The sequence below is a fragment of the Gallus gallus genome, chromosome 1 (genome assembly GCF_016699485.2).
Source record: "Gallus gallus isolate bGalGal1 chromosome 1, bGalGal1.mat.broiler.GRCg7b, whole genome shotgun sequence".
NCBI classification, from domain to species: domain Eukaryota; kingdom Metazoa; phylum Chordata; class Aves; order Galliformes; family Phasianidae; genus Gallus; species Gallus gallus.
In genome coordinates this window covers 19,963,387-19,989,645 of record NC_052532.1, presented here as the reverse complement: position 1 = coordinate 19,989,645, position 26,259 = coordinate 19,963,387, and the positions used below count along the sequence as shown (strand labels likewise).

The window sequence follows — 26,259 nt, the reverse complement described above, 5'->3', positions numbered from 1 at the left end:
TTCTGGACGGTCTTTTCTAGCTATTGATTTTGGTCCTCAAAATGAACATACATTTAATTGTTTGGAATTATCTAATGCATATGAAATACTATACTTTAAATCACAGAAATCAGTAAAGTATCAGGAAAGCAGTTGACGCAGGCATTTAAAATGTATCAGAGAAATCACAGAATCATAGAATCATAAAATGGAATGTAGAAGTGTACACAAAATTGTGATGGTTTTATGATTTTTGGTTATCAGTATTCCACATCACAACATCATGCAGTGTACTGGGAGTTAAAGAGCAAATGCTTTAGTTCTGGGTACCTGTCTGGAAGAGAAGAACTACGTTCCCCAAGAGCGTTTTCGAGTACTGTTATCATTCCTGCTTAGGGGAACAGATATAAGGGTGCAGGTCATCTGACTCGCTGCCCTCTTCTCGTCTCGCCGTGCTCCCTGTCAGATTGGCTCATTACTGCTGCTCCTGACTGCACGCAAGGCTTCAGTACTAGTGTAAGTCCTCTGGCTCTCGGACAATCTTTCTCTCAATTATTGTTGATTTATACTGTATTACAGTGTGTTATCTTACATTCCGATACAATATTTAGTAAATTAGTTTGTTTCTCCTCAGATCGTTGCCACTGTTTTTAATTATTTTGGGGTCCCCTGTTTCCCTTCCTGGAGGCGCGGATTTTGTGAAATCCCTCTGCCCCACTAGTCGCGGAACCGGGCCGGACCAGCCCTTAAACTGTTGACAAAAATCAACAATTTCCCTATGAGAAATCTAACATCTCTCTTTTCATAAGCCAAATAATTGCAAAAAAAAAGATAAAGATCTACATTTTGCATTATAAAAATAGAACTCCAAACTGTTTACAAAACAGTTTTTAGCATTAGCTTTCTGTACTCTTACTGAACGTTTTGATACTGAAGGCAGTGTGCTCAGAAGTAATTAAAAACAAATTGAACACTTGTTAGAACTACAAAATATTTATATAACTTATATAAAAAGTTTTCTTTCAGTAAAAGATGAAAATCCAAATGAATAAACAGCAATAATAAATATAATATGCAGAAATAATATAAAGAATCATTCATTACCCATTGAACATACAAAGGTAGATTTCTGTTGATAAATGTAATCTTGCCAAATACATTTTTCTGAACACCAGTAGTGAACAACTGTTTCTGAAGCTGTCTCAGAATGACTATTTTCAGTCAAAAATATTACAACTTTTAATATTGTTACTGGCCTTTTATTTCATCATCTGAAAAGATAATGTTAATCAAGTCAACTGATTTTTGTAGTCTTGTTGTTGGTGTACACAGCAACATACACGTACTGCTCCCAAAGTACTGCCTTTTATTTTATTATGTTGGCCCCCGACATCAGAGGTGGATGTTGGTGGTACATCAGTAGAGACTGAATCTTTCCACCAATAATCCATTACATTTTGTTGCTGTGTGACCGATGGCAGCAGAGGGACAGTCTGACAAAATGGCATCTGACACGGAAGTGCGTATGAAGGAAAGGTGCATCACTGAGTTCCTCCATGTGGAAAAAATTGCACCCACTGACATTCACTGACACTTGCTGAATGTTTATGGAGACCAGACAGTGGATGTGAGCACAGTGAGGTGATGAGTGGTGCGTTTCAATAATGGCAACAACAATGTGAAAGACAAACCACATTCCAGATAGCCACACACAGCTGTCTCATCACAAAATGAGGTGTGTCTTAACCAGCTTCCAGAGACAGGCCAGAGAAGCAGCCAGATTTTGCAACATAATATAACCAGGCCATCTCATCTCATCAGAAGCCCATTACTGAAACTCTTCATGCAATCATTCGCTTGTGAACACTTAACTGAACTAAAACTCAACATCAGAGACCTCTTTCTTATCCTCTCTGGTATACTTTGTTGTTCTCCCTGAGGAAAGGAATTTGCTACTGTCACTTCTTCAGCTGTCTGCTTATTCCTTCTCCATGCAGGTGTGCTTTTTAGTAATAGTTGGGCTCAGAATTTGCCTGGAGAATAATTGCAAGTGTCTGGTACTGCTCTTTTCTCTGTTACGCGTTCCGTTTCTCACAATTTTGATTTCATACATTGTTCTTTGATTTTTTTTTCAGCTATATTTGTCCTCAGGTTTTCTCTTCTATAACCACCTTCTCCAAGCTCAGACTGACCCACTCAACTAAACATCAAGATTAATTTATTCTTCTTTTCCACTGTTCTTTGCTTTTATGTCTAGCATCTCTCTTTCACTGGGAAAATGCGTCTATGCATTTAACTCACATCACTGGGGAGTCCTAGTCAGTTCTAAATATCTCTTCAGATATGGGAAAAGCAGTATAGACTTACTGTAGATAGTAGATAACATCCCAAAAGAAAAATATCATTTGAAGAGTTTTTCCTCAATAACTGCTGCAGCTCCAACTACTGTCTTCCAGACAGATATGCCCCTGCACATTCTGTTTACACGGTCAATCATATATAAGGTACACAGATCTTTCTTCCCAGAAAGGTAATTCTTGAACACAGGCATCCTTTCTCATCCTTTACATTTGTTAAATTTCCAGTGACTGACAGACCTCAAAACTGCTGTAGAAGAAGGATCCTTGATCTCTCAGAACTGTCAGATAGTTGACAGATTTTTCCCTTATGGTCCTAGCTGTAATTAAAAAAAAAAAAAAAATTAAACAAAACCTAAATCCACCATACTTAAATTGTCTGGAAATATATTTCCGGCATCAGAAAACTGCTAAAACACTTTCCTTAGGGATGAGTGAACTACAGAGGTTTTCCTATCCCTTTTCTCTTATTTTTTTGAATTTCTGTTGGCAGCAAAGGAATCTGGAAGGATCCTAATATCAAGACTTAATTGGGGGATTTGGATATTGCAAGCAAAAGAACATTTGTGTGGGCATTATTAATTGTACTTCAAAGTGACTTAACATTAGTTTCAATGTAGACTCATTTGCTACTTAAAACCTCATGATCTTGGAAAACACGAGCAACACTAGCCTTTGAGATGAAGGGAAAAGGTAGGAAAAGTCTAGGTCCCAAACATAATGACTATGTTAAATCATATTTTTAAACCTGCAAAGTTTGTCACGTTACTTGAAAAGGACATTTTATTTTGTTGCTTTCCACTGAAAAACAGTTTTTCACTTCATACAGCTACAAGGTATTCTGATTAAGAACTATAGAATTTGCAGCAGGACTAGCATTTCTATGGCTAAACTTAGATGTAGTGCTGCTATTCGTTGCTGACAAGCTGAAATTGCATTCTTTTGATTTATCTACCACTAAAATAATATTTTAGAGGACTATTATGTTCATAGTCAGCCTTATCACTGTCTCCATACTAGATTTAGGTGTGGCAGATAAAGTGTGATTTCATACAATCACAAAATTGTAGAATCATAGAATCTCTCAGGTTGGAGAAGACCTTAAAGATCAAGTCCAACCATAACCTAACAATACTACCCTAACTCTAACAACCCTCTGCTAAATCATGTCCCTGAGCACCACATCCAAATGGTTTTTAAATGCATCCAGGAATGGTAATACTTGATTATTTTCAGAGACAATACACTTCATAAATTTAACTCATATAGTATCTTGAAAGAGAGTGAAAAAATACTTTTTAAATAATAGTTTCAGAATCTTCAACAGTTCTATAAGAATAGTGGGAAAATAAAGTAGACTGTTATCAAATGACAGTATTTCCAACCCCATGGAGAACAGTAGTGATATATCTTGTAATATTCTTCTGGATGGTTGATTATCTTATGTGTATAAATCAATTACAACTTTGATATGAATGTGCAAAGAGTTTTCTTGGGTCGAGAATTTCTGGATTGTGAAACCTGTTTTTCACATCTCTAACAACCTGTTTTTAAAACAAAACAAAACAAAACAAAACAAAACAAAACAAGAAACCAAACAATGTTCAAGGTTCACAAGAAATAATTTCACTGAGTTAAAATAAAAGGTCACTTTCTAGAAAACCAGTCTTTTATTTTCTTATTTTTAAATGTAGTCTGCTATTCAGATATTTGTCTTAATAATGACTCCATAACATTTCAGAAAAAAATATATGTATTTTTAGACACTGTTCAACCTTCTATTTGGAATGTTAGGTGGCATAAAATTAAATATTAAAGGTTATGAGCCCATGTATTGTTTAACCCTGAAACAGAATTCAAGATCTTGTTGCAACTAGTTGGAACCTGATCCTATTGAAGAGACACTACTTGTGTATTGCTGTCAGTGAGTTCTCCTCTAAGGTACAGTAAAAGTAGGGAAAAGTAGGGAAAACCATTTGGACGCAATACTAATCCACGGAGCTTTGATGTGATCTGTCAGGAAAATGCAGGTATTTTGAATGGCTTGTTTATCTTAGGGCACTCTTACCTGAACACTAATGGAGGAGATGATAATAACTGGCAAATATTACCTGTATACTGCACAAGGTTAAAAACATACGAATGACTTTTATTCATTATCTGTATTTATTTATTTTATTTTATTTACTTTTTTTTTTTTTTGCAGAATTTGCAAATCTATGTGGCCTTCCCAAAGAGAAATGTATATATTTTAAATATACTGTATTTATTTTGATCACTGCTGATCTTTTTTTTTTTTTTTTTTTTTTTTTTTTTTCCTCCAAGTTATCTTCGGTCTGTCCTTAAAGTAACTGAATGGAGAAGGGATCCAAATATTTTACTTTATAACTTTAAAAATGACATAGTAAGGCTCAGCATGGTATCTAGGTGCAATTTTTCTCAAGGCATCTGTACCTTTAAGTTGTTTTGACCATCCAACAGCCAGGGGCTGTTGATTGGCAGTATCCATGAATCAGTATCAAGACGTGCAGGTACCAGTAATTTAACCCACAACATAAATTTAAATATAGAGCATGTTCTCTTGTCTGTAATTCTCTCTAATTCTTTCCAAAGTAGACAGTTTTTATCTATTCATTTTTTTCTAAATGTTCACTTCAGGCTACATTACCTTCATGTTTAACTTTGATACCAAATCTGAACAAATAAATTTGACTTTGTTTGTGCAGCCTTTGTAAATGAGAACTTTTATTCTGTCTGTAGTTACTTAACTGAAATTGAAAATCTGAGTGTTTATTTCACTCTGGTGAAACACCTCAGATTGAATGCTTTCATGCTGGACAAGAAAAGATCCAGTCCTACTCCTTTTGACATCTGTGACATTATCACTGCCTTTCACTTCTTAGTTTGGGGAAACTGTGATGTTATTTGAGGAAAAAAAAATTTAAAGTTCCTGGAAATGAAAGTCAGTGATGTATTAGAAGCTGTCTGATCTTCTCATCAGTTCTTACCTCTCCAAAAGTTGAAAGCAGGCACTGGTGAGACCATGTAGCATTGCCCTGCTGCTATGTCAGGTATGAAAGGAATCTGTCTTCAGAGTTCAAGAACTCCCAGTATTCTCCGGAGTAGTCAGATCACATTAAGGAAGGAGACAAAAGTATGAATGGTGTGGGAATAGTCCAGAAAATATGAGAGAGTTGAAGGGCAGATAGTAAAGAGAATGTTTGTTTTGTCGTATTATGTGTTTTCTGAGATTTTTACCTCAATATCACTAGTAAAATTTTCTGGTTTTTCTCATTGTCTTCATAACCAAAATGTTAAAGAAAAACAGTTATGTTGTCTGCTGTAGAATGCTGAGAGCAAAAAAGCTTGCATTTCAAAGACATGGAAAACTAAACATAAATCTGGTCTATGATTCTTTAGGAGATGCTTGACTTTGACAGACCTTCTGCTAAAATAGAACTGTCAGTGTTTAAACCTAAGAACTCTTGTAACAAGCATCATTAGATTTTGAATATATTAAGTTTGTTTTTATTTAGTTTCTTCAATTCAGGCTATGTATACCTGATCACTTTCCTCAGCCATAAAGTATTATCACAATTAGGACAGTTCCTGCTCTATCCTCTTGTTTACATCATTCTCCATATAGAGGTCCAACTCTAATGCCAGCTTGGATAACTTTTATGCTAAAGTTCCTAAGAGCACGGAAGGGCATTTAATACATATATAGTATATTAGTAATTTCAATAAACCCAAGTGTGTTCCTGGGCACTGAATAAATGAAACGCCCTCCAACTATTGCAGCAAAAAATATCAGTCTCCAAAAGATACAAGTTCACAAACCAAATGTCCTGTTGTTGTTGTTGTTGTTGTTTTGTTTTGTCTTGTTTTTGCTGCAGTGTTTTTCACACTTAGGAGGAAATTCATCAAAAGTTCATCTCCAATTTTAGATTTTTTAAGAAAAATTTCCAATGGAAACATGATAACCACTAACCTTCTAGAGCACTGGTGGCATGGCCTGTTATGCTGAATATAATCTATCACAATTTTAATATTGGACAAATAGCTCAAAACCCTTTGGAGTGGATAATAATCTCATTTGTGGGTGTTATGTAAGTCAATATCACAGTGTCCAGGTCTTTAAGTTTTACAAGGTCTTACTGCATTCATAGCAGTAGCCAAAAGCAGTTGTTCCTGCTTAAGGTACTTCATCCTCCAGACTGAAATGTGACATAATTAGATACTTGAGGAATATTTCTCCCTCTGTGTGTAAAGTCAATAGACTTGAACTGGTGAGTACTTGCCTTCATGTCCCACATTTGATCACTGCAGTCTGCTTTCTCCCACTAACTCACTTTGTATTTTCTTGGATGAGTAAGGGGATCTCTGTTTTGTATTCATCTGTGCTAATGGATGTTTAGGTACCAGCAACTGCAGTCGAACTGAGAATCATCCAATTCATGTCTGTGTGGGTCTGGCAACTGGAAGGATCAAGGCATGCAAGTCAGTGTGTGATCGGCAGCAAATATCAAACTGTATTAGGTAGAGATAAGGTTAAGTAGCCCGTGAGCCAGGTACTGAAGTTGCAAGGCTAGGCCAAATATATGCATCTGTGGAGGAGCTGCCTGATGGAAGCACAAGCCAGCTGCTGGAGAGACAGCGGGATCTGGGAATTGACTGAGGCACCAATTTGTATGCATATGCGTGATATGTAATATGTGCATAGTCAATGTTTTTTTCTGTAAATCTACCCTTCTTAGAATTGAAAATTCTTACTCACATATGCTAAATCTATTAGTATAGCATATAAAATTGCCATATAGTTCTTTCACTAAGTACACCGCTTGTATAAACATAAATACTCCAAGTCTTCTGACACCAAATATCTCTCCATTTTCTTCACTTATTCTTGTAATTGTTTCCTGCATGTATCCTCATTTCACTTTATATTTTCTGACCTTTAGCCATTCCAAATATACTGGTTTCAAGAGATCTTAGCAGTGCTGACACAAGAGACACTGAACTTTGAATCATCTTTTTTATGTCTTCACCTATGCAATAATGCTCAATACAGTATTATCTTCTACAAAGACATACAAAATTCCAAATAATCAATTTGCCATTGCATTTGCAGAGTGAATAGCTGGTGAGACATTCTTTCTTTCACAAAATGAAAACAGCTGAAGTTATTACAGATTATACCTTTATTTTTTCAAACTTATTATGTTGGAGAAAGCAGAAAGTCAATTTGAAAAGTATAATTCAAATGTTCTATTAAAATTCTTCATGTTTTCACTATTTAAATAGCACTGGTTGTACTGTTTGCATTATTTTTAAATGTCACACAAGATGAATGCAACCCTTCCTCTGCTTCTCAAGAAAAATAACACAACCTGGGAATTAAAAAAATAGAACAAGAAGGAAGTCACATCAGGACATATCTGATCTTATCCACATGTGCTATGTAAAACATCTTAGAAGAAATAAATGTGTTTCTGCATAGATGAAGAGTAAATGCATCATTTGAGGCCTCTTGATTCTATCTAGAAGGATATAGATTATTTTGTGAGACTGAGACCTGAGAATTACCCTTCAGCTGATGGTCACGCTTTTTTTCTGGCATATATTCGTGAATGGGTCAAAGTTACAGTGGGGCTGTTACAGGTTGTCTGCAGAGAACTCAAAGTGAGTACCATGGCTTGCTCAGACTGGATGGACATTGCATACGTAACAGTTGTCATACAGTGCTATACTTTAAATTCTTACAGGCCTCACTGAAGATTACTGTTTCCAAATTAAGCATCATTAATTTACTCAAAGTTCTCAGTCCTCTCCAACTATAGCTTTTTAGTATCAGAGCATAGATGTTGTTAGAGAAGCATTACCATGGAGCTGTTTAATGTTTGAAATGACCTCATATTTCTATTGTCAGAAGTCTTTTTGTTTTGCTAGAGGGAAGAACTACAAAAGAAGAAGAAAATAAATCCTGCATTTTAAAATAGTACTAGAGAGTAGTCAGGAAGATTTTTGAACCTCTAAATAAAGCTATTTTTAGGAACAGGAATTCTTTCCTTAGTATATAAAATTCTGAATGTGTACTCATACTTAGAAAGATATGCTTCAGAGAAAACTATTGACATGCTGGCATGCTTTTATACTGGCATTCCTTGCTGTGAGAAAAGGCTGTAATAACATATGAACGCTATCCTTAGCTAAACAAGGGCTACTCAGTGTGCAATGCTCACAAGAGAAGAAAAAAGTCATTCCTCTAACGTATCCTACTGCAACCCAACAGCTGGAGAAAGAACAAGAGAAGAAACCTAGACTCTATGCTCCTGCTTTCAAAATGTAGAAAAGATTAGCTATACTTCATATCTAGCGAGTTAACTTGCTCTCACTTTGCTTCAGAACAAAGATGAAGGAAATGAGTTAGATGTTCTCTTTCCAGCTCATTTTTAAGTGCCAAGCATAGCCTCTTAATTCTAGCCCTCCAATACTAGAAGCTACCCTCATCAGAAAACTCATACTCCTCTAGAAAAATCTACAATATTTTTTTCTTGTTTTCATTTTTAAGGAGGAAATAAGGAAAGCTTTGAGTTGAAAGGAGTGGCAGGAGGAAAAAAACCTGAAAAGGAGACATTCTGGAATATGAAACTGTTTTCTCAATTTCCAGGAAGAGGTGAGAAGCATAGACATGATACTGCTTTTTAACTGGACTTTCAAACATTTCTAATGCTCAGTTATGACTGTGGGAGTTGGTTTTTCTCAGGGAGATTAAGTACCAGGGACCTTGCCCCAGACCTCTACAGTTTCTAGATAATGATTTTTAAACATTTTATTTATCCTTTGGAAAGATGTAAAACCTATTTCTTCAAAGCTGCCACCAATTTAAGATTTAATTGCTATTTTTTTTTTCCTGTACTAAAGATGCCCTCATGCAATTGCTGAATAATGGAGTAGTATATATCCTGAGAAATTTGCTTGCTTCTATTTGCATTGACACTGTGCTTTTGTTCACTTGTCTTGCTTTTAGAATTGTATGCTGGAGTTTGTACATCACCACTTTTGACCGCATTTGAATTGCTAAAACAAAATTATGAACGTTTGTAACTATGCAAAGACATTACATATCTCTCTTGCCTGCTTAAAACTGTATACTTATACATGTACATTAACTGTAATTATTGTACTGGCTCATTCTACCAAAATATCACAGAAGTATTGTTAGAATTTAATAATATATAAATAATAGTTTGAGCAAATGTGTATGAAAACAGTTCCAAGTCATACTCTAGCACTCCTTGTGACAGGAGTAATTATTCCTATCACTTATCTTACTTCTTTGGTTTCCACAGAAGCCTTTTGTAGATAAAAGCAGTTTCATTGTTAATAGATTCTACATGTGTTTTTTTACTGAAATTTTGGGTCAGGTTGACAAAAGCCAACCATTTCTGAGTTTTATAACTGCAGCTTCCATATGGATTTCTCACCTATCTCAGTTGCCTTAAAAACTAGTCTATAGTTTTCCCCAAAGCTCCACCTGTACTCAGAGAAGCTGATTTAATCTTATAAGATCTAAAATATTCAACAGTCCTCTTGAAGCTGGTTATGCTGCAGTTTCAGAAACTACACAGTCTTGCCTATTGTTTTGTTTATCTATCTGATGTCCCACCCAGATTCTGTCATCTGAATGTGTCTGTATGCATGTGTATATATGTGTGAAAATGTTCAGATGGAGATGTGCTGAAGAGCAAAATTGGTATGAAAAATTTCAAGTGTTTGGTTTCAATTTTCTTTGGCTAATTTCAATGATTTACTTTTAGCTTTTAAGGCTGGATTTGGCTTTGGGCAGCCTGGTCTAGTGGTTGGTGATCCTGCCCATGGCAGGGGGTTTGAAACTAGATGATCATTGAAATCCTTTTCAACCCTGGCCATTCTATGATTCTATGATTCTTGTAGATAGAATGCTCTCTTACTCCTTGAAATCATAAATTAAATAAAAGATCAATTCTTGGTAACGTTTGGTTTTTCCAACAGCTAGTTATAGATAACATTATTTATCAAAGGAAGGTGTCATTTCTCAATCAGGAGATAACCTAAGTGTAAAAGAGTCCATGACCTTTACTGCATCAACTAGGTATGAACTATTACTTGACTTATTCTGTAAGTGAGTGAAAGGGTAGGCTAAGCCCTGGAGCAGTCTGTCACCCAACACCATACAGATGAATTATTAGGAAGCAGAACACTTGCAGCTTGGTGAAACATGCCTCCTATATAAAAACCAACTAAACTAACGTTGATTTCAAACTTTAGGAGCAATTGGTTTTATATTGATGCTTGGCCTTCTGCAGCAACAGCAGAAGAAGTTGTTTTACCTGATGTTGGACAAATTAGTAGCAAAGTATAGATGGGATAGATTGTGTTAGGTGTGTAAGGTCTATTTACACTGCAAATCAAGTCTTGGTGTATTCTGAGGTTTCCTCAAGCCTGCACGACATTGAAAATTCTATCTGTGCAATATGGCTGGGAAGGGATTTTGAGTTTTGAGAGCCTGGGCTGAATAGGCAGTGTTCCATATCTTATAGTTCCATAGTCCATGCTCCGTGGGCAAAGGACAACATTTTTTTATTTCCTGCTACAAGGTTGGCATTTTTTTTCCACATTGTATCACCAAAAGAGAAATAAATGAATTATTAGAAGTCGATGGTATACAAGGTAGGGAAATATCAGTCTGTCCATTCTTACAGCCCAATTGTCAACATACCATATTATTTATGATAGCTGTTGATTCAGAAATTATTTCTTTTTGTATCTGTTTATATCCGTCTTCTACCTATAACGTTCCAAGGAATAATTTGAGAGCATACGAAGTTTGGATGACCTCCAATCTGTTACAAATACTGTAAAGATCTTTGTAAGATTCATCAAATAGGTCTAGATAAGCACCATAAAGGCTTTGTCTAGAATTTCCTGAGAATATCCTTTTCTCTCTCAGTGCTTTGTCATTTTTTTCCCCTCCTCAATTCTGTCTGTGTAAAACCTTATTCTTTATGTGCCTTTTAACCTTAACTAACAGAAAAGTCTAGTCCTGCCTCTTTGTCTTTGTAATCTCTTTCCTATTCCAAGTATTTGTCCTCTTTCTCGCCTCCTTATTTAGTTATTTTTATTGTCATGTAACAGGAAAATGTGATCAGTCTCAGAATCTCACAGTATTTCTTGTCTGATTCAGAATAATTCTGTCTGAAATATGTTTTATTTGCCAAAATAAACACCATGTAAATAAAGATATTTAAACAGAAAGTTCTACAGTTTCTCATCCAAGCTTTTTTTTTTAAAATTCTCATCTGTGGTCTCTAGGAAATAGTTGTGTGCTGCAGCTCTCCATCACTTTAATCAGCTTGCAGAAATTCAAAATTTGGGTTGAGAAACTCTTTTTTTTTATTTTTTTTTAATTTTTTTTAATCCCCTTCTTTTTGGTTTGAAGATTCTCTGTGGTCTTCTTATAAACCACACAGAATGGTAAAGTCTATTTTCATTCAGACTCCACTGTGTCCTTTGGCTGTGTGCACTGTATAGGCTTTCTTTTACAGATAATGATCCCCTTCATTCCCTATGAGAAAGATCTGTAAAATTGTAGGTTTTGGTTTATGACATTTATTTCTAAATTGTTAGATAGAAAATTACAACATATTTAAAGAACTGAAACAAAGTGAGTTTTATTTTTTCATACTTTTTCTTACTTTTCTGTGTTCATGCCTTTCCAGAAAATAAATAAATAAATAAGGAGAAAAACATATAGATTCAAGTTTTATTTTTCCTCATGTTGTAGTACAATCAAAATCAGATTTTAGGTTATCCTTAAATAGAAATTAGAATTCGCCGGGGATCTTGCTGAAATAGATTGCAGTCATAGTTTTTCAACAGCTTGTATTGAAATTAAGTCGAGTGATGAAGTACCCAACTCCTCTAGAATGACAAGAGTCATACTCCTCTATTATGTGCTATCTATAAGCAGATGTGTCTAATATCTTGAAGTATTTTATTTTACAATAGGGTTCTATGGATTGGCCACTTGAATCTCAGTCTCAATGGCTGCTCAAAGGCAGACGTATTTTAATGTATATACACTGGAAGTTAAGAATGTTTAAATGCCTCAAATCTGAATATCCCAGAAAAATATAAATCTTATTAAGTCTTTGAGCATATAAATAGACTTATTTTGGACTCCCTGGAAATTATGAATTTTGTTTTAATTAGGTAGACTTTTTTCACTTTTCCCAAAATGTCTAATACTTTATTAATATAGATAAAAAGTGAATTGAAGATGTATGCTTCTCTAACTTTTGAAATAGATAGGTGTGGTATTATCATGCATTCGAAACAGTGTAATCTACTTTCCATGACCTTATTTTAATAAAACTAGTCAGATATTTATAGAGGAGAGGTGTCATGACCTTGAAAGATGATTATGTTTTTACTGCAACAGTGAACATTTCCCTATCACTCACTGACCAATTCACCCACACAGTCACAGACAGTATTAAAAGCTTCTAGCAGAGTTTAATATATTCACTCTCTCCCTTTTAACAACTATGCTAGAGGCAGGATTTTTAGTTTTTGTTTGGCTGGAACTATGCTCATCTAGATAAAACACACAGGAGCAGTTTAATCTCATCTATCTTCAGCTGTCTTAAGGTTTGATGTCTAATCTGAGCTATTTGTCTAGGTTTACTTTATAGCTAGGAGCTAAAAAAAGAGTCTTCAGATAGTGATTTTTCTCAAATAAAATATGTCTCAGGTGAGATGGATTGCTTTCCATACAAAACAGCTCCTTTTTTTTCTGTTCTGTTTAAGAGAGGGAGTCTATATGAACCACTGTATATAAGCATACAATTTTTTCTATAACAGAAATTAGATGATGATAATCTTAGGCAAATGTCTTGATTTAATATTGGTATGTAAACTAGACAGAATTTCTGTATGTATTGAAATCACACGATTTCTATCCACTTCAAATTCATCTCTGAGTTTTCAAAAGAATGCAAATATACTGCAAACCCAAATTTATTCCTAAGTGCAGTGAGTGCACTGGGCTAACCTATGTTGATTCTCAAACTAATCTGAATAAAAATGTATGTTTCTTGGGGGATCCCTCCAGGTATTTATAATTCTCTGCCTGGACGGATGAAGTTCTCTGTGATGCTATAAAGAAGCAGGACTTGGATGGGATTCATGTCACAAGGTCTATTCAGAAGTACAGAAGTTCCTATTGTATATGGTAAGATAACAGAAGATAATCTGAAAAATTAGCTTCAGTTTAGAAACTTAGTTATCAAGTTTGGATGTAGAGGGTTTGTTTCTGTTGCTTATATACAGTGCCATTTGAAATATTATTAAATATCTATATAACAGATTTGTCACAGAACCTATGGAGATCTGTCTTTCTGGACTGACTGTTGCAAATACTCCAGAGTGTCTGAAATTTAGCTAAAAGGCAACAAAACTGACTCAGTAAGCAGAATGAGATTATGTCACCCTTTACAAAAAATAGCAGACAGATCACACCTCATTGTTATATGCTTAAACTATATGGGAAACACAAAGAAGTAGTCAACCAGTAAAGGAAAAAGTGTCAGAAAGTTTAATTAATGACACTGACAATAACTGAAGGCCATGCGGCATCATGATTGATAGCTTTCTCAGACATTCCTGGTCTCGATTATATTTTCACAAAGCAAAAAATTAGCAAGAATTAATCTGCACTTTGTGTTTTGGCCTTTGGAGCTTGCTTTGTGCTGATGAGGATGTCTATTTTTTTTTTTTTTTTTTTTTTCTGTTCCTCCTCCCTCTTTCTTAGATTCAGGAATGAGCTCGTCAAAGTAGCTAAGAGAGATGGATTGGGAAGAAAGCAGAAAGAAGACACTTCTGGACGAATAAATATACCTCAGAGTGCTCACTAGAATTCACATGGCTTCCAGACTTAAAGATTTCTTACGTTCTTTGAGTACAATGTTCCTTAAGCACACTTCAAGGCCTCACAGGTGCCACTGTCCTACAGCAGCACAGTGCAGCACTGAGATACTCCTCATAACCTCATCCTGACCAGCTTTCCAACTCTGCATCCCAGCAATGTCAACCTTTGTCGCACCACTCTGCTTGCCAAGTTTTAGGTAGTTTCTAACACAGTTTATGGTGGGTTCCTTTGTTGATAAATATATCTGTATTTGAATATTTATGAATACATCATACTTATGGAACATGTCATTCCTGAAATGAAACTATACTTCACTGTACTAACTGGAAAGAACAAAGTTGGACTCCTTTTTGGAAAAATTCACCCCAGCTATTTATTACCATGGATCTGTGATGAAATGTCAGTGGGAACAGTGCTTTACAAACTTTTCCAACAAAAGTAGCCAACAATATGCTTTTTGTCTCTTATCTGAAATACACACATAGGAGGGTAAAAACCATATTTAAATCTATCAAGTAAGAGTACATCTTTGTATGAGTCTTCTAATAGCTTAAATGTAAATACCTTTGGCTCTTAGGAGTTAATTTTTTAATTAACACTAACAGCATGGTTTGATCCAAGACACCATGATTTTTGTATATGTATTTTTTAATTAGTTTGACTTGTTTTTCAGATGTCTTATTTTTCAGTTTTCAAAGACTTGAAAATTATATCAAGGCTTTCATCTTAACTCTTAAACTGCTAGCTGTTTAAAACACATCTAAAACAGTTTAAAGAGGCTTAAAAACTCTTCAATGACAGAAACCTGAGCTGCTTGCTCCAAATACCACTGTGAGAGACAGTAAAGGGAAGTGTAGTAGCACCTCTTTCATTTGCTGGGAGAAATGTCACAGTTTTCAGATTGTCTGAAACATCAAGAAAGGTGAATGTGGAAAGTGCTCATATAATTGGTAGGAATCACTAATATGTAGAAGTGCATGAGCATTATTAAACTTCAGGGAAAACTTAGGTACAATGAACCTGTAAGAGACATTCCATCACATTCAGTGATAATGAAAGACTAGACATTACTCACAAACTTTTATTCTATAGAGAAGGAATCAATAATTAGGAAGCTTGGAAAAGGATCTTACTTTTTTTTCATTTTCCTATTTTTTTTCCTTTCTTAGCTTTAGCAATGAGGAGAAAATCCATATGTGATTTTACATTGAGGCATCTAAATTAAGGATTTCTAACTTTATTATATAGGCAATTACTTCAGTCACAAAGGTATATATTCACCTAATGTTCTGAGCAGATACTGTCTTTAGTAAACCAAATTTGAAAAGATGACAGATTTCCTTTTGTATATCTTTTATAGAAACCTGACCTGCACACTATGTAGATGCTGGAAAACCTGAGGAAATAATGACATATGGCTGATTGCCAATTCCACTGACTCAACTCATTGTAATGTTGAGCCTTATGTAGAAGCCTATGGCGCAGCGACAGAATTGCTTTCAGCTTTGCAAGAACAACATAAACAGACCTATGGGCTGAGACTATAAAGTGCACAGAAGAACTGTAAACAACTTGACTTTAAGAATCCCAGCTGAATAACATACTATGTTCTACTACAGTTACAGTGCTAGATCTCATGATTGTAACCTTCACAAAGGATGAAAGTGACTGAGAAAGTTAGTGCACGGTGCACAGTTCTTTCTGTATCAAACATACAGAAGGAAAAACTGTCAGTTTGAAAGCAAAGAGAAATCTCCTTGTCACTTAAATAAACAAATAATATTAATTAAAAAAGCAGAAACCAAAAAAACCTTATATATACTGTAAATACTTACACTACTCAGAAAAGCATCCTCCTATGCAAATCAAAGCAAGTAAAAAAACTCACTCAGATCTTGTGTTTTCTGACCCCAGGGGTCAAAATGGTTGATGCTTCCTCAAGAATTCAAGACAGCAAAGGACTGCACAAGATGTGTATTTGTCTTCTGTTGGTAACTGTTTTTGTTTGAAAGCATAAGCACAACAATTTGTACAGTGGTACACAATATTTTTAGTAAGTGTAACGGTAATATAATGCATCACAAATAGGTAACACCCTCAAAGCCATTTCTTAAGACAGTACTGAAATGTGTCTACTTTTCTTAGTTTTCTCTAAACATTATGAAACACATCTGTAAACAATATTGCATCTCAGAATTATTTAATGATTCATCATATATGGAAGGAATGATGAATAAAGCACTTAACGTTTAGGAAAATGTCTTCTTCATTGTTCTTAGTATCAAAATATAATTGCTATTGTTGCAAATATTTCAGTTGAAAATACTGATTTTGAAAAGCACTTAATGTGACCTGCATGTTTATCTTACTGTGCCTGCCTGCAGATTGAGACAGCAGCTTAAAGAAAGCACTCAGGTGTCCTGGGCCAGGCAGTATCAATGTGCATCCATCAAAAGAGAATGTAGGTTTGCCCGTACATATATGAATGTGTGCACACACATGTATATGTGCTTATATATAGACATCTTTGCAAACTTTTGTGGAATACCTTCTGGTATCTTATGCACCTTGAGCAGTATATGGATAGAAGAATGAGAATCACTATTGTGTCTATCTTATTTAAAATATGATTAAAAAACTGTGAAAAAGCAAGGAAAGGGTCAAACCACTGGATAGATTCTGCAGGCTTGTAAGGAAGAAGAAAATTACTTGTATGTTATGTGCTTTAGATTGCTGTAGTTTTTTTTTGTCCTTAATGTCATTTTAGTCAGAATTCCTAATTTCATAGGGTTCTACTTGTCAAATAGAATAATTATATGACTCATACAGTCTATGTTCCAGTCACAGCAGAAAACCATCCACCTCATTCCTGACAGATTTTTGTTTTTCAAATTCCTTCTTTTGTCATCTAACTCCTTTAATTTCTGCTGGGGTAGAAATCGCACAAAGTCCCTAGGCAAACCATTCTAGTCCCTACCTATCCAAAGAGTAAGAAAGTCCTAAAGTTATGGGCTGCTCCTCCAGACTTATCAAGTCAAGCTCACTCAGCCTTTCATCACACAAGTTCTCCAGCCCCTGAATATTCTGCTAGCCCTCCACTGAACTTACTCCAGTTTATTCATATTTGTCATACAGGGGGAGGTAAAAAACAAGACACTGTACTCTAGCTGTGGTCTGATGGTCTGACAAGGGTTGAGTGGAGGTGGATAATCCCTTCCTTAAATGTAGTGGCTCTGCTCCTGCTAATGCAGCCCAGGAAACCTTCTTGATGCCAGGGCACTGCAGGCTCATGTCCAGCTTGCTGTCCACCAGACCCTACTGTCCTTTTCTGCAGAGCTGTACCACAGCTCTCAGTCTCCAGTTAGCATTGTTCATACGAAGTTTGCATTTTCTTCTGTAGTGATCACGATACATTAAAAAAGAAGTTATGACTTGCCATAAGAAAATGCATTGCTAAAGAGAGTTTTGGAATATTATATATCACAGTAACCTGTGCAGCAAATTTTTAACTCTACAAATTCAATAGCACAAAATGATGACTCATGAGTTTTTCATGACTCATTTATAAATTTTGTAGTTCTTACTGGCAACTGTGGCTACTAACCAGAAAATTAATAGTCTGCTGTATACCCAGGGGGTAAAATATTGCACATAAGGGCAAATACACTATAGGGCTAATACACTATAGGGCAAACTACAGAAATTGTAGAGGAAAGACCATAACAGATGGTTGTTCTGATTGTCACTGGTAAATTATCTTTTATAAATATCTCTGGTGCTGTATTCATGTAGCATTTTAACAATGTCCTTTGTACACAGATTTCTCTATTATCATAGAATTACAGAATCTTCAATCTATATGTAGACCATACTCAGAGCCCTAAAAAGCTTAAGGACCCTCAGCTACTGCAATTGTATAAAATGAGATGCCAAACTCATGAAAATATCCCAAAGCTTTTGATATCTGCTCTCTTCCACCCCCCCTGTTTTGGTGGATGGCAAGCTGGATGTAAGCCAACAGCGTCCTCACAGCTCAGAAGGCCAATAGTAAGTTGGGCTGCATCAAAAGAAACATGAGCAGCAGTGCAAGGGAGGTGATCCTGCCCCTCTATTCGGGGTTGGTGAGCCCTTACCTGAAGTGCTGCATCCAGAGAACCAGAGGTAGAGACCTGAGTACAGGACCTGGACCTGTTGGAATGCATCCAGAGGAGGGCCGCAAAAATGATCCAAAGGATGGAACACCTCTCCTGTGAGGACAGACTGGGAGAGCTGGGGCTGCTCAGACTGGAGAATAGAAGGCTTCAGGAAGACCTGAGAATGGACTTTCAGTATCTAAAGAGGGTTTTATAAGAAAGAAGGGGACAGGCTTTTTTGCAGGACCTGTTGTGATAGGAAAAGGGGAAATGGTTTCTAAAGAGAAGAGGGGAGATTTAGATTGGATATAAGAAAAAAGCTTTTTTACAATAAATGTAGTGAAGCGGTGGAACAGGTTGCTCAGAGATGTGGTGGAAGCCCCAGCCCTGGAGACATTCAAGGACACTGTGGTGTCCCTGTTCATTGCAAGGGAGTTGGACTAGATGGCATTTAAAGGGCATTTAAATCCTTTTCAACTCAAGTGATTCTATGATTATATGAGTCTATTTGCAAGCGATGGTTTGGATGTAAAAAAAAATCTCCTCAGAGAAACTGTTTTCATAAGCTTTTGCTTAATATGAAGAACTATTTTCACGATTAATTGATTTCAGTAGTTCTTTTTCTTATTTAATTAGGATATAATTAAATAGGAGAAATATTTCAGAAATTAGTCAGTTTCAATATGTAGTCTACTTGGAGTCAAATGAGGAAACAACCATGAAACCTACCTCTTTGAAATTTAATTCAAATACAAAAAAAAATTTATGTCCAGTTTGGCAAAGTATATATTTTTCTCTGAATGTGAGACATAAAATATTCTTATAGATTCTTCCTTTTGAATATGCTTTAATTTAAATGCATTCAGTACTGCACCTGCTCTTGCATGACACTTTATTTGCATGTTTAAAAACAGCTTTGGGATTTTATTGTTATGTTTATTTTTTTCTTTTGTGCACATCACAGGATTTAAGACAATAATTATTAGAGTGAGGGTACTTGAGAGGAATTTCTTTACTCGTTTTCTTACTGTATGGCAGAAATCTGATCTCTGATTACAGAACAGATTTCATTTTGGACTTGGCTGAAATATAAAAGAGAAAAGTAATAAAAGCCAAGCTGATTAGGATCATTTTATTTAATTTTTCTTCACATCTGTTTTTATGAAAGTAAAAGTTGATGCAAAAGTATTACTTGACCAACAAGAGCATAAACGGCCTGAAATTCATTGTTAAAAGCTGAACAGACTTAAACAGTTTCCCCTCCTCCATTTTTGTTCTTTACTTCTGGGTGACTGGCTATATTGAAAATAATTCTTTTACAGAGTGCAAGGCTATTAAGAAATACCTTGCTTGTAGAAAAGAGATCTTAAATTTTCCCATGTTCTGACAAATAGTCCAATTTACTAAATTACATGTATGATCATGTACAGAGATTATATAATGGAGAAGTTAGCAATACATTTTTAAGGAAATTGAATTAATTTGCTGCATGTTTTTTAGGTTTCCAGATATGATTACTGAAGCCTAATGCAACAAAATTTTGATTCCAAAGGTACAATATTTATTTTTTTTGTTTTGTAGAAAAATATTTTACTAACTGTAACTAAATGTTCACTATAGTACACATACACATGAGAGCTGAATTATGAATGCATAAACAGCCTTAGTTATAGCATTGCTTAGGATTGAAAAGCTTAACTTTGCAGTTGTCATGCTAATTTTTTGGCATCTGTTTTGCAGGTGTCATATGCATATGGACATGTCTGTAAGATTTTGCATTTTTTGCTTTGTTTGCAAATGTAATCTATTACTATAGAAATATGCCGGATACAGTCATAGAAAAGAAGAAAATATCTTATTTTAGATTTGTAGTTTCAAAGAAAATTAGAGAAATAAGTCGAGTTATATAGTGTTTTATTCCTTTGGGAAAATCTACTTGAAACATATTCTGGCTGAAGATTTTAATAAATAGGCAAAAAGAGATTAGTGTTTTTATTCTAAGACTAAACTCAGAAGGAATCCTAAAGAAAAAATGTAGACTGTTGAAAGTCAGTAGCAGTTTCTCTCATTTGCTTTTGTTTGTAAGAATTTAACATTAATTACTTTAAATAGAAGAAATTGATTATTCTTTATTTGTTGCTTTGCAAATATATCAACTAAACATTGACTATGTTTTGGAACAGGTGGGAAAAACAGATGTTCATGTTAAATAAAAAATATAAATGAGTACTACATAATTATGGTACAGCATTCTTGCAGCGCATTGTGATTTTACTATGAAAATATTATACTTCCAGTGCAAGTACTGTATATTAATCTTTTAATGTTTATGAAGGATTTTGAAGAGCTACTGAAGTGCTCATCACTAATAGTAATTTACCCAACATGAAGCTTTACTATATGCCAGATCTAAGCATGGTTACATAGCTGTGTCATAAAGTTGCCTTAACTGTAATTGCAGTGCAGTAAACTGGCCAGGTGCCCAGCAGATATTAAAGACCTTGCTTAGTATGTCACACCTGTAAGACTGAAGACTTATTCAGCGCTAGCAAAAAAAGTATATTTTCATGTGCATTGAATGGTAATATTCAAGTTTATTTAAAATTCACGGAGTTAGAATATGCGTTAAATTAAATGATACACTGACAACACTTGAACGCTCTTCTCCAGCAATTCAAGCTCACTAAAATGACTTGATGTCATTTTAGAAAGCTTATTTAGATGTATCTTAACTACAGGGATGCACAATTTTGAAAACAAAATATGAATTTTAGGGAAGGAGAGTCTTGAAACTATAAAAAAAAGCCCAAAGGCAAACATGAGTTATAAATCTTTACATGGCATAATCAGAATTCTAACAAAAAGTTATCTCATTTCCTTTTTAGTTTTTAATTTAATTTTTTAAAATTCTCAATCAGATGATAAAATACATTGCTGGAGAAATGATACTGAGCTGGTACTGATAAAAATTGACATTGCAAGTATTTTTTTACAAAGCATAACTGCCTATGCACTGAGCATGTTATACTTATTGACAGCTGCTCTTTCATGCTTGATTCTGCCAGAGAAACCTTTGGTTTAGCTGTCGGATACTCATCCACTCACTCACTTACTACCATTACTTAATCTAATCATGACATTCTTTTCATGTTTCCTTGTCTGCTTAATTGAGGTCATTATCCCTCAGCATAAGACACATGAAAAATATGATGACATTGGTAATGTTGGAAATATTGCAAACAGCAGCATTAAGTACTAAGTGAAGATATAGAGTAGAAATGGCATATGATGTATTTAGTACAGACATACTGGTCAAGCTTATTGTTTTCAGTAATGACAGAAAACATGAAAATCCACAAAAATACTGTAAGTTTTGAAAGAATAACAATAAAATTGTTAAATGTTCATGGAATGTCTTATTGAACTGTTAACATATTATAGATTGTCATTTGAATGACATCAGTTTACTGTTAGTGGCTGGCATATACAAAGTGTTTTAAAGAAAACAATTGTTTTACACAGCATCCGAGGCCTTCCAGCTTGAAATAGTGAGCCATTATGGAAAAAGGAATTTGGCAACAGAAAGAAAGTGATTTTATTTTTCATGTCTTCAGCAACTAAAGTTGTTTCATCCTTACAAAAAGCATTCAAATTATTAAAAAGTGACATGACCGAGTAAGTAATTTTATCAAATTCAAATTCACAAGTTCCAATGTAAATCTGAAACTTTTTTTTTGTTCAGTTAGGTTTTAAGATGTTTTAGATGAGATATCATTGAACTGTCCCATAGGCTAAGGAAAGGTTAAAAAATGCACTTACTAATAGATGTTATTAAACTGCTTTCTTTACAAAATGAAACTTTTTTTTTTTTAACGTTATTATGTCAGTCAGCAGAATCTTCTGTATCCTGTAAATACTTGAGAGATATATGGATGTTTTCCTTTGGACTGATGTTTTTTCTTTCAAGTGGCAAGTAATGTTTGATAGACACAGATATGTTTAAATAATTACTCTTACAGCATTTGATTTTACTTTCCAAAGCTTCTGAGGCATATTCAGATCTTTCTATTAAAAAGCTCTGGGAAAGTACTAGAATATATACTATTAAACTCAGAAACAGAGACTCTTTGCAGTTCACTTTGAATCGATATTGTTTTAGGATTGTTCCTTTCCTCTCTACTGAAGGGGATGGCAAAGGTTTTGTCTATCATGAGCAGAGAAAGACAATCATAGATACAGGAAAAAAAAAAGTGGGATCAAAGCACTGATAGAATATCAAGCATTAATAGTAGAAAAAAATTAAATTGTTGGAAATCTAAGACAATAGTAACAAGCAGAAGTGAGTACAAAAAGGAAATAAGGAAAATTGAAGTCTGAATAAGGAAGAACGTGAATAACTTTGAAAATGTTTCTTCCACTGAACTGTAGAGCCTAAGTCTTTTGTTGCTTCTTCCTTCACAGGCTGTGATAGTTTAGCAAGTGGCAAACACTAGGAGAACTAACAGTTCCCTTACTATTCTAATTATTTTCATACTGCACAACATTAGAGAAATTAAAAATTGATTGTGTTGACATTTATAGTTAATCAATTTTTTTCACCGTTTCAGAAGAAAATATAAGCTGCAACGTACTTCACATAGTGAAATTCTTCAAACAACCTGAAATAACAAAGATCCATTACTAGAACAAGGCAAGATTTTTTTCTGGTTGAAAAGTACCAGATCAGGTAAATTAAATTTCACAGTGGAAATTTAGTATTTTCAATGGTACATCTGAAAAAAGGTTTTTTTTTAATGGGGAAAAATATTTTGGCCAAATGTGAAAAAGAAAGGAGTCTGGTGGTTATGATGCATGCCTAAGGTATGATATGCAAGCTGAAATTCCTTCTGTCAGCATCATAGTACATTCCTAAATCATGTCTTGTCTAAGTGCCCTAGTCATTAGCTCATTTGTACATATGCTTCCTTCTCTCTAAAGCTTTGTAATGTGTTCTGCACTTTGTTCACAGTGGAAAAAGAAAACATCCATCTCAGTGTTTTGCAGTCTGGAAAAGCTGTTTCCCATCTAGATCCATTTGAAATCAAGTATTTTATTTATCCTTAATAAAAAGTTCTTTTCTTGAAGGTCTTGAAACATGATGAAATTTAGAGAAATCTTCAGGTTTTATTCCATTCTTTCACGTCCTAATAAGAACTGACCCATAGCTGCTTGTTTTTAGTATGTTATTAGTCCGAAATAGAGTACTTTGATCAGCTCTGAGAGCCTTACATAGAGCCCCATGGAAAATGGAATAAGCCCTAAGGTGCAACTCACTTTACTGAATAATGTCCAACTGGAGCTTTCAGTTCATAGCCATGCAAACTCTGGGCAGAGAAGTTGTGGGTTTGATGCACCAAACCCCATCTCTCCACAACCACTGGCTTTTGGCAGATCATATATTGATTGGAAATTTACTTTACAGTTCATAGACCTGTTATTCCCATAAATTCTGGACAATGTTTCCAGCTGAGCTGTTGTCTGAGTTTAGATTCTTCAGAGCTGTAGCTCTGAATATATATATACACAAATATACACTGTTAGGATCAGGGAATACATGCCTTGCAATTGCCAGTCTTATAGGCTTTTGCCTGCAGTTTATATGTAATTATTGAGAAACTGATAGCTTAACTGCTTGATATAATACCAGATAAGTTGTTCTATTTCTTTCTTTTTGGATTTTTCATTTTTTCCAGGAAGAATTAAGTGCCTTTTTTTTTTTTTTTTCTTTTTTTTTTTTTTCCAAGGAACTGTGAATATATTAAAAGTATCATTTGTTCAGTCCTGTTGGAAACACAATGGTAATGTTTGTACTGGGAAACTGAACAGTTCAGGCATGGGTTCAAGCACTCTCTGTGATTGACTATACTGTTAATTGTTAGCATGATCCCTAACTTGGTTTCGATCTGTGCCAACTGTGTTTGGGCATAGTTAGAGGGCCACCAGGGACAGCAGATCATTCCTAATAGGCCATTTGGACTGTTCTGTTCTAGTCTGTTCTAGGAGGGAAGAGAGCTTAGCTCTTTCAATTGATATGAGCAGTGCAGTGCCAGCTGGCCTCAGGTCTGCAGAAAGATCCACGGATCATTTAATTTACTGGTGTAGATGTAGCCAGTAGAAGTATGGCCAGCAGAAAAAAAAAAAAAAAAAAGAAAAGAAAAAAAGAAAAGAAAAGGGAGAAAAAAGGTTTCAGCAGTCAGTGTTTTCAGCTTAACATCTCCTGCACTCTGAACCATCTTTTTCCTAGATTTGCATAAAAGCTTATTTTCTTGAAAATAAAACGTTGAGGTTAGAAATAATAATCTTTGCCCTTCTGATTTAAGATATCCAAGCAAGGAAGCTCTCTAGGGAAGCATTTTTATGGTGCTCTGAGTGATTTTATTCTTATCTATTTAATTATCTTCACTCATAATAAACTCTGCTTTGCAACAGGAGGTAGTGCTCTGCCTTATTCTAATTAATGAATCAGTTAGTGGACAACCTGCAGAGCCAGAATATGCTTATTTAGAGACATTCTCATTGATTTGATGAAATCTGCTGATTCTGTTCAAGCTATCCACTATTTGGACCAATAAAATAGAACAGCCCTTCCAGACAGAAACCAATGAACACCGTTGGTAAAGCATGTGTTGGAAACAACTGTTTCTCTAAATCTGAAAAAGGGTAGCCCTCAAAATGATGCATCTTTAAAGAATTTTCATGAATAATACATTAGAGAATGAAGAAGATACCTATGATTTTGAATTAGAACATGATTCTAATACATAGCCTGCACATATCTTTCTTCCATGATCAATATATTTTTTGTGTATAGAGAAGTAATGATTCTGGTATCCTGAAAGACTGTAATATCAAGCTGAATGTGTGGTAACTGCAGATAATAAACAGCAAAGAGTCTACAGCATTGGCAAGCAGTCAAAAATTTGGGTGCCTACATTTTGAATATCGTGGGTAATAGGGAACTCTCTCAAGATTGCTCTAGTCAGATATCACTCAGAATATGGAACTCAATTAATGATGCACGTAAAACACAAGATGAAAAGTCAGAGAGATAAGATAACTTATGAACAGCAAATAGCAGATGGAGAAAAATAAATAAACTGTAAACAAGGAGGCGTCTAGGGAATTAATTGGTAGGTTTGTATGAATATCAGAGAATAGCAATTAAAAAGAATACTGCAGAAAAAAATAAAGGATTTCTACTGTTACAGAAGAACATCCCTCAAAAACTAATAAAGATCAGGTACTATCAGAAAAAAAGACACTTGGAAAAATTGATAAACTGATGAGAAGCAACAGTACTGAAGAGCAAAAGTATTTGAGTCCTTGAGCCTAAGACTGAAGGCAATGAGTATATAACAAGAGTTTGCACTGTCTCTTTAAAGTTTGCACTGTCTCTTTAAAGTCTTATTCAGTTTTCAGTCTTTAAGCCTGTGAGTATTTCAGGTAGTGAAATTTATCTATCTGCCCACATAAGATTGTTTTGAGGGAGATCTTGGACACTGAACAATGACAAGTACTCTTTAGATAACAGGTATGTTGGTTGAAATAATATTTAAAATATAATTTATAAAATTGCCTGGTGTGAGCAAGATAAAAAATCCAGACTTCACACGAGTACAGTGTGTTTTTGATCTTAAAGATTTGCCAATGTGTAAATAAAAAACTAAGCTAAGCATGTCTGGTAACACTTTATCTGGTTTTCAATCCTACTTAGGAAGAGATTAGGGAAGCTAAGCAGTGATTTGTTTACTGGAAAAGTGTCATAATTTAAAGCTCTGGT

General features: G+C 34.8%; 1 long non-coding RNA gene across 3 annotated transcripts; it reads left to right on the top strand.

Moving 5' to 3' along the window:
* Window positions 1–412: 412 nt before the first annotated feature.
* Window positions 413–24,137, top strand: LOC101748454. 3 transcript variants are annotated; one of them, XR_006932265.1, is made up of 5 exons: window positions 413–495; window positions 8,908–9,012; window positions 19,941–19,992; window positions 21,963–22,115; window positions 23,048–23,168. It is a non-coding gene; the product is annotated as an uncharacterized LOC101748454 (long non-coding RNA). The 3 variants fall into 3 exon arrangements; XR_006932266.1 differs by lacking the exon at window positions 21,963–22,115 and having other exon boundaries at window positions 23,048–24,137; XR_003076926.3 differs by lacking the exons at window positions 19,941–19,992; window positions 21,963–22,115; window positions 23,048–23,168 and adding exons at window positions 13,492–13,611; window positions 14,191–14,237.
* The last annotated feature ends 2,122 nt before the right edge of the window (window positions 24,138–26,259 follow it).